Source organism: Trachymyrmex septentrionalis, unplaced genomic scaffold (assembly GCF_001594115.1).
Source record: "Trachymyrmex septentrionalis isolate Tsep2-gDNA-1 unplaced genomic scaffold, Tsep1.0 scaffold75, whole genome shotgun sequence".
NCBI classification, from domain to species: Eukaryota; Metazoa; Arthropoda; class Insecta; order Hymenoptera; family Formicidae; genus Trachymyrmex; species Trachymyrmex septentrionalis.
This window is the reverse complement of record NW_017305938.1, coordinates 114849-125003: the sequence shown is the minus strand read 5'-3', so window position 1 is coordinate 125003 and position 10155 is coordinate 114849. Positions and strand designations below refer to the sequence as shown.

The 10155-nt window shown below is 33.0% G+C and overlaps 1 protein-coding gene across 6 annotated transcripts in view; it reads right to left on the bottom strand.

Moving 5' to 3' along the window:
• The window catches only part of LOC108754066 (guanine nucleotide-binding protein G(q) subunit alpha), a 42578-nt gene that overhangs the window by 31756 nt on the left and 667 nt on the right, over positions 1 to 10155 (bottom strand). The window lies entirely within an intron of this gene.

Sequence of the window (10155 nt, the reverse complement as noted above, 5' to 3'; positions counted from 1 at the left end):
AAAAAAAAAAAAGTTAGTGCAACGTATAATAAATTCTTAATATATAGATAATTTCACTCGTTTCCAATCAGTATGAATTTAAAAATACTTTCACTTACTTGCGAAAGTTTTGAGCCAGAGGATAAAAGTAAATTAAAAGAAACTTTTTAAGATAAAGACAGATAAATATCTGGCGAATTATATGATTCTTGGGAAAAAAATTAATGTTTAATTATAACGTAGTAATAAAACTATCTTGGGGTACTTTATGTCACAAATTCTTGTAAAATCACGAACTGGCAATCACTCGTAATTCGGTGACTCGTCGCAGGATCACGTGTCATGCGTTTAACGGATTCCACAAGAAAGAGCGAATGTGCTCTCGATAACCAACGAAACGCGATACTGCGAGCGGAATCGCGCGAATTGTTCCTCCAAACTCGTGAATTGTTATGCTGCCAAATAGTGCAAATATGTGTGTGTGTGTGTGTGTGTGTGTACAGTGTATATACAGTGTAGCCGCGAGCTATCATAGAAATTGAATCGCAGCTACAGGTTCGCGATTTGCAATTTCGCTGAGTCGACAGGCTCGTCACCGCAATTCGACAATTTGGAACTTGGCGAGGCGCGAGGAAGGGCTGGATCGGCGACTAGCCCCTAGCGGCGCTACATTAATTGAACCCTTTATTTCCGAAATTGAATTTGATAAGCGCGAGCACGAATCTTAGGAATGCACGAATGTCCGGATTGCATTAATTCGTGATAATTTACAACGGCATATTATTTCTGGCGAAAGCCTCAAAATACCGAATCATCAATTTCTTCATAAACATTAATATAATGTAAATATATAAATTATATACAAAAAAATATTTTTTATCTTCGTCAGAAACGGTGTCCGATCAGATAAACGATCGAACGGTGTCTCAAACGATCCACTCAAATCCTTGTTAACAAAATTTTGTGTTGAATTTTTAACACATCCGAGTTTTAATTTAACATAATACAATTGTGTTATTTAAATATTTTATGTTAAATTAAAATTTAATATTTTTCAGTATTAAAATAACATTTGATATAGGTAAGTAAACAAATAACATAAATAACATAAAAATAATAAGTAGTTTTAAAACATAAATTCTAAGAATAAATGAATAAAATGTGTATGTTGATTTAATATAAATGTTAATTTCATTGAAGAAATATATTCTGTACAACTAGTTACATATTTTATATGTAAAAAAGTACAGATATTTTGTCTTATTTTCTCTTTGTAATAGTAAATATCTGTTAAATCTATATATTGCATATGTTAAATATTACAGAAGCATCGTCTAAACTAAAAATGTAAAAATAGGACCTAATTTCAGAAAACATTTTAACATTATATAAATGTGTCAATTTAACATAAAATTTGTTTTTAAATTGTGTCAAAGTATTACGCTTCTTGTGTTAATTTTTTACATATTTGTGTTATTTTCTAATATATTCATCTTACGTTAAATTAACACAAAAATTTGAGTAGACCGTTTAGGATGTGAAATATATTAAATTTAACATAAATTTTTTTTACTGTGTATAAATATAAAATTATACGTAGGCAGTTTCATAAATCAGTGACTTCTTATTTTTTTAAACAAAAAAAAAATCGACTTATTTTTCAATATAATCTTTTTTTTAAAAAGTTACTGACTTATCAAACTACCCACGTATATAAAATTACGTAAATATAATATATTCTTGATATTAATATATGTATATTTTATTTTCATTTGACCCTTTATTAAAGAGTTATTTGAGCGTTAATTGTCAACTTTATATTAAATTCTCGAAGAATTGCAATAGAATATAGATGATTCGCTAAAGTATTTTCTGAGCCAAAATTGACCGCAAGTTTCCAGAGTATATACTATCAAAAATATAGTTGAATATTTTCCAAGACATCTTATATACGAACGACTCATTGAAACGTATCCAATGATGACAACGACGATTAGCAGTTGCTCTTCCGCACCGGTGCATTTCCGCGCCAAGTCTATTAAATTCGAAAGTCTATTAATTTCGAAAGCGGATGTCAGATAAGAGTCACAAAACAACGATAAACATCAAGGTGACAATTTTTCATTTCAGGGATCATTATCTCCGAGAAAAATCCACGATTAGATAAAATCACGGATATAATAAGCGAGCAGTAATGATTATCGATAATGAGGTGATCATTATAGACGATTATAGAATTAATCAACTAGACGAGTATGCAGGCGGTAGTTAATTCGGCTATATATAAAAGCGATTCGTAAGAAATTGCAATTAGTGTCAAGCAAAGATCCAGCGATATTACTTTTTTTTTTACAATTACAATAAAATTTGACGTGCCTACAACGTGCAAACTAGTATAATATTTTGACACTAAAAGTTTGCTTGATGCAGTTGTCACGTTCTGGATTTTGAGGTGTCGCGGGGACGAAGGACGGTGGAACGTCAGGGCTCTTGAATTTGATTTTACGTCAAAGAGAAGAATGGGAGACTTGTAGGGAATTGACCGAGCGGAAACCAAGATTTATTAAATTATTATTCCAATAACTGAGTCTCGTAAACTTGTTTGTTTCAATTTATGCGACCACAAATAAACGCGAGCACGAATTACCGGATGTCCGATACGCGGAAAGGTAGTGGGAGGGAAAGTTACGTGAGGGAGGTATGAAAATTTGAGGCATCCTGCACCTTTTTTTCCTTTGTGGGGCAATCGGAAGGGTAGGATGAGCGACGGGGAACGTTTCGTATGCTCGCGGCGACCGAAGGAGGGATGCACTCGGAGCGGCTTGTGAGCGCCCACGAGTGCTCGGATTTATTAGATACAGGGGAGGAAATACCGCGTGTTGGTGTACGCCGTCGATGGATAAGGTGACGTCGCTCGAGAGCAGGGGAGGCGGAATAAAATGGAGCACCAGGCGCTCTGGGATTCGCACTTCCCTGTGCGAGGTTTGCACTCTCGTGCCTTCACTACTTCTCTCTCTCTCTCTCTCTCTCTCTCTCTTTTGGTTCACTACTTTTTCATTTAAGTTGGTTAGGTTTGATTTTCATTTATTAAGTTATAAAGATATCTCAAAATATGAATAAATTATACAAAGTCCTTTCCTTAATGTAAAAAAAATATCTAATTTTGAGTAGAAAAGATATTCAGGTATTAAGTATGGAATTTCAGACGAAAGAAATATGGATAAGATATTACTGTATCGATCTTCTATCCTGTACGAATCGATTTCATCGAGTACTCCGCAGATATGTCTTTATTTCAAGACTGTCACTTTTGAAATAAATATATATGTGCATGGAAAGCAGAAATTTATATATTATACTTGATTAAAATTATATTGAAACATGAGCATCCAATCTACAAACATGCGAGATGCAAGTCGGGAAGAGCAAAGTCTATAATTGCAACTGGTTTGTACCTCGAGAAAAGGATTCATATGATCTTCCATGCGATTGAGATGATAAATTTGATAAGAGAACGTCGCGAGAGAGCACGCCCAGCTAGTGTTTCGTTTCGCGGAATAGGTGGGTAAATATGCACACGCGGCGCTCGCGTGAATCACGAAACCACAAAGAGCATCCTAGAGAAAACAATACGCTTAACGAGCGACGACTTCTCATCGGATCGTTAGCAAGGCGAATTTGATACGCAGTCGGCGTAACACAAAAGGGTTCCAAGTTGGCGCTCGTGTTACCGATCCGCGGTGCAAAGATAAAAGTTTACATATTAGACATTCAAATGGGGTGGGGGGGGGGAAGGAGGGGGTGGCTTTTATATGTTACTTGTTTATTTCAAATAAACCCTGCAAACATCTTAATATGTTTAATGATAAGCTTATCTAATTCTCTCATCAAATATATATTTGCCGCGCAGTTATATATATATATGAAATTATAAAGATCTACATTTAGGATTTTCTGATCTAGAATGCAACGATTTGCATGACGTATTTTAGACACATTTTCATATTTACGTATATCGTACGAATAACAAACTTGATCTGTCTAGTTCGTTTATTTCTACTTCTACCAATGCAGATTAAAGTCCAGGTTTTTAACCTCTTTAAATTCTGTACATTAAACCGTACATCAAATTTGAAGATATTATCTGTTGAAATTATTTAATTTTATTGATATCATCTGAGATCTAATGTACATAATAATGTATATGTTAAAAAAATAGATAAAAGTTAGACAAAAAAAATTGTTTAGTACAAATTATTTATTAAAGTGTTCATGAATTAAATTTAAAAAAATTTGTTTAACATAATCCCAATTATAGGTTTGAAAAAGTTAATTCATTTAATTTCATTTTTCGATTAACTTGTGATTAAACTTGTGGTTATCTAATGATAATTGTAAACATTTTTCTCGTGGTTAATCACTAAACTAATGATTTCGTAAGTAACTTTTAAAGTTACTACAAACCATTTAATAATTAATTAATCATACCTAGAAAAATTTTTATATTATCATCAAGTTAAATGAAGTAAAATCTAAATCACAAACTAATCAAAATTAATCTCGATTTGAGTATGTTTATCTTTTTCCAGAACTAGAAAAAGTATTATAAGCGAATTTTGTTTCATTTGCATCAATCATATTAGTGCACATTAAAGATACAAAAATTAACAAAATTAAATATAAAAGCATATGAATATTTTAAACAATTTAAACAATTAAATATCCATTATTAATATTGTCACATTATTGAACAGAATATATATGTGTGTGTGTGTGTGTGTGTGTGTGTGTGTGTGTGTGTGTGTGTGTGTGTGTGTGTGTGTGTGTGTGTGTGTGTGTGTATTAATTAATTGTTGATTAAAAAGTTTATTATATTAGGTACGCCATTATATTTAGATAAATATTTTATATAAAGTAGTCTTTAATGTGTTCTAATCTAGTGTAGTGTAACCAGGGCTGGGCACATTTCAAATACTTGTATTTGAAATACAAATTGTATTTCAAATATTGTATTTAAAATACAATATTTAAAATACAAAGTACAAAATGTATTTTGTATTTTGTATTTCAAAAAGGTCATATGATATATTTTGTATTTCAAATATAATTTCAATGTATTTTGTATTTGAAATGCTAAAAAAAATCCTTGATAATAATCCTTGAAGCGACTTACTGGCTGCATTCGGAAACGTTAAGGTTATGGCGGAAAACGCGTAACGAAATGTAAGTCGTGACTAGACGGAAAATTGTCAGACACGCAAAAAAAATTTGGAAGTATATTGTACTAAAAAGTATTTTGTATTTAAAATAAAAAAATTTTTAAATGCGTATTTTATATTAAAGAACAAAACATTTTGTATTTGAAATACTAAAAAAAAACTTTATATTTAAAACAAAAAATTTTAAAATATTTTGTATTTTATATTTAAAAAAAGTACGCAGTATTTGAAATACACATTTTGAAAATATTTTGTAATTAAAATATTCAGATTTCCAGTATTTTGTATTTTGTATTTCCAATACTTTGATGGTGTATTTTGTCTAGCCCTGAGTATAACTGAATTTACCATAAGTTAAACCAGAATTAAAGTTAAGACTGCGGCACGATGTATTTTTTTCACTGGATATTTTTCCTGTGAATTGCTTGCGTTTTAATAAATTAGAGAATTGAATCACACAAAATGCAGTTCTTACAGTAATTTACTGAAACGCAAGCAGAAAAACATAGATCATGTATCACAGACTTTAATCTACATTGATAGAAATTGGATTGTTGAACTGTCGAAATAATTATATAGGATACTCAAACAGATTGTTAGTAGGGGAGATCGGGGTTGGTTGTCGTACGGAGTTGATTGTCAAGATGCTTATAATTCAAGCAGAAAAATTTCTTTTTTTTTTTTATTATATATTGATGATACAATATTAATTTGTTGCATAAAATGCTTTGCACCACAAGCAATATATATATTATTATTATAGCGATTTTTAAGAAAATGAAATTGGTGAGTAATTTTTTTTTATCACCTATTTTGTTGTCAGATAAGTCTTTGGCCTTGTTAATCACGATATCCCTGTATTCATGGAAAATACCATGTCTTAGAAAATCTTTGCTACGATTAATCATTATCCTGACAAAGTTTATAAATATAATCTCTTTTATTAAAAATGGCTGTGTAGATTGAAATGAGACGAGGCTGGATGACAATTTTAATATCTTTAGAGAACATATTTTTAGAGAATATTCTTACAAATATATTATATTATGTAGATATATGTTTTTTTCATTTTTCATATAGAAACGGTACAAAAACAAATTACGTATTTTATGTTTAAAATAACTATTTTATTTGTATTAATATTATAATTACTATTATTTCTCTGAAAATATAAAACTGATATTAAAATAAAAATTGTATTTTTTATATATGTGTTGTCCATAACAAATATTGCTACTGGCAATTTTAGAACGTGTGACAGTCAACCCAAAACAATGGGTTAATTGTCACATTTTCGCAGCTTCGTTTAAAATTAAAAATTTATTTTTACAATATGATGAATTCACGAGTAATATTTTATAATTACCTAAAGGATGTGGATGTATTGTAACGTATATAATATTTAAAAATCAGGCATCCACTTTTTTCTAAAAATCACTAATCAAAAACTGACAATCGGCCCCGGTCTTCCCTGTCATGTCATAATTTTTTGCAATATTGCTCATCACGTTTGAGTTTCTTGTATCCATAAATACTTTGATGGTATAATATTAGAAACGTTATAAATCAAAGACATTAACGCGTAGAAAAGTGTCGTTCGACGTAATTCTAGCCCAAAATACATCGACTACGATTTGGGGCGGCGGTAATGCTCGGAAACACCGTGTATATGTATAGGCAACGGTATTGCTGCGGAGCGGCGGCCGGTCGAGAAAGAGCTGTCAAGCGCACGCCGGCCGCGCCGATCGACCTCGTGCATAGGACGAGAAAACGTACGTGACGCGCGGACGTCGCCTCCCGGGCGGCGCCGGCGCCGGCGCCGGCGTCGGCGTCGGCATCGGCGTCAGCGTCAGCGTCGGCGTCGGCGTCAGCGTCGGCGTCGGCGTCGGCGTCGACGTCGGAGTCGACGGCACGCGGCCGCGGCCGCAGCCGCTCGCGAGAGGCGCGCATGAATGAAACGAGCGAGCGACTCTTTCTAAAGAAGAGTACATAGGGGTCAATCAGGGTAATCTCGCGACGGCCAATGACAAAATTAATAATCGTCATTCTCTCGGACGACAGAATTGACAGTTGTGCTTAAGCGATCTTACGATGTCCGTTCAACGAATTTTCATCATTCGATAATTTCATAAATCACTATCGGCTTACATCTATTATTAACCATTCTGTCAATGCGCAATTTTTCATCTTTTCACTACAGTGTTTTTCGCAAGATTTCCGCTAAAAATATAAAAGTGAAAACGAAATAAAGTCTGTGCGAAACTGTTTTTCGTTGTCAAAACACGGAAAAAACGGTTGTGTTAAGGTATCAAAAAGTTTAATTAAATATAGAGCTGGAAATAATTTCGTTGGACTATCTCAAAATAATAATTATATAGAACGTTCAAACTGATTGCTAGAATGTCAAAACTTTTTGCAGTATTGTTCATCATGTTTGAATTTTCTACATAATTATTTTGACCAGAATTGTCACAAATTTCTTATTCTAAAATTTCATAACTTTTCCTTAATTTCTAAACAAAATTTCATATTGAATTTTACCTGATTTTCAATAACATTAAAAAATTTTTTATATTTTTGTCTTGATTTGAAAACCATTAAATATTTTATTGAGAGATCAATTTAACATATAGTAATGTAAATTACTATTAATGTTGCTAATACTGCTTGCATTTTTAATTGTTAAGTTGGTAATATTCCAAAACTGTGCAGATATAATGTACGTATATTGAATTTCTTTAAAGCTAAAAATTTTAATTTTTCAGAAAATTTTGCAAAATTTTCTGACTTTTCCCTGATTTTTCTCATCATTTCCAATTTCCCTGACAATTCCCTAATTTCACTGATTTTAGTTTTGTGGTAATAAATTTATTTTTAGCTTTGTATCTACCTGAAATTTTTTAATATTTTAGTATAATCGTCGTTTCCGTGAAAAGGGTTTTTCAAGGCATCATAACGAAATAACACAAAAATATAAAATTGTTTACGAATTTTTATGAAAAAGAGTTAAAAAAGAATTGAAAGATGTTTCCCTAAGTCCTGATTAGAGAGAGAGAGAGAGAGAGAGAGAGAGAGAGAGAGAGAGACAGAATTAATCACGCAACTTGCTAAAAGAATTCTATCAACACCATACTACATTTTTTAAATATATCCATTATCTATTATTATATTAAAAAAGACAACATTAAAAAAAAAAGACAATCAATATAATAATCGAAAATTGACTATATGGAGCAATAGAAAATTTGATGAATATGATACGGAGATAAATGATGCTACGTATCTCACGCAGAGAAAGATAAAATCTTTAGTACATGTAGTGATTTCACCGAATCTGATAAAACTCTTGATCTGGCGCAGATTATTATTCAACGATAATGGTAACGCTAATGCCAGATTTACACGAAGCCAGTGAAAGGAGAAGCAAGTCAAGTAGTCACGTGTTATTCAGCCACTTGTTCCATAATCATCTCTGCATCTACCTTTGCTACCTGACTTTCCTCCTTATTGACTTTGAATGCAAATCCAGCATTCTAATTAACAAAAAGAGGACACACGGACTCTTCACGGATTTTGATCTTCTCCAGTGTCAGGATGATGAATCTACATAGAAAATAAAATGTGCCATGTTTGAGTGTTTTTGTTGAATAGATATATAGTACTTTTTATATAGTAGAAAGAATGGGTACATAGTACATGTACAATATATAGTACTTTTTAATATATGAAAGGAATCCGCACTAATTTTATACAGAAAATTGAATCCTGATAAAATGATAATTAATTTTCACATAAACGTAGCTTACAATGTGATGAACAAAAGATCAACAATCGCTTAATAATAGATAGTTTTTAAGCTATGATGTATTAAAAGATGTTTTGTGCGTGAGTATAAGTTTTATACCTTTGATACATCATAGCTCAAAAACGATCCTTTATTAAATTTTGTGTCAATGATACCTTTTGTTCGCCATATTACAAGCTGCATTATACCTACATGAAAATTAACTCATTTCAATTTTCTATATAATTAGTGCGAGATTTTGTCACACATTAACTAACACTAGAACCGCGGCTGTATTATTTTTTACATCCGATAATTCTATCTTTTCTAGTTAATTTTCGTTAACAAATAGCTACTATATATACAGACGTTGAAATTATAATACTTTAGTATCAATAAGAGTGTATTATATTTCAAAAAATCATAAAAGAGTAGTATGGTAGTAATAAGTGATCCATACGTGGCTTTGGAGAAAAATCGTCGGGGTTCCAGTGTTAAAAAATAATACTTACAAGGTTTAGTCTCGAAAACGTTTGGACAGGCCATAATTTGTTTTCGATGTAGGAAGACGTTATCATGCTGGAGGAGACCAAAATCTGTCCTCTGAAGAGTCCATTGTGTCCTATTCTTGTAAGTTAAGCCATCGTAATACAATGCTCGCCGAAATCAAGTGTTTCGAAATGAAGACGGTGTCGAAACGAAGAAATCTCCATACAAAGGAAAGAAAGGGGCCTATTTGCCTCGATCGAAATAACAGTGAGTCGGCAACTCTTGCTACTCGCTACACTAATCTCCCTACCATGGTTCATACAACGTTACAGTCCTTCATTAATTTCTTTCAGGGAGGAAAAGCGAGCGAGCGACTTACCACTCGGCTCGATCTGCTTTTACCGGCTTCGTATATTCCTGACTAATGCCGGGTTTATGCTGCGAATAGTGGGGAGGCAAGCCGAGTGGCAAATTACTCGCTTACCTTCCCTGAGCGAACGACGACGACGACGACGACGACGGCGACGACGACGGCGACGACGACGACGACGACGACGACGACGACGACGACGACGACGACGACGACGACGACGACGACGACGACGACGACGACGACGACGACGACGGCGACGGCGACGGCGACGACGACGACGACGACGACGACGACGGTACGTTTAGCCGAGA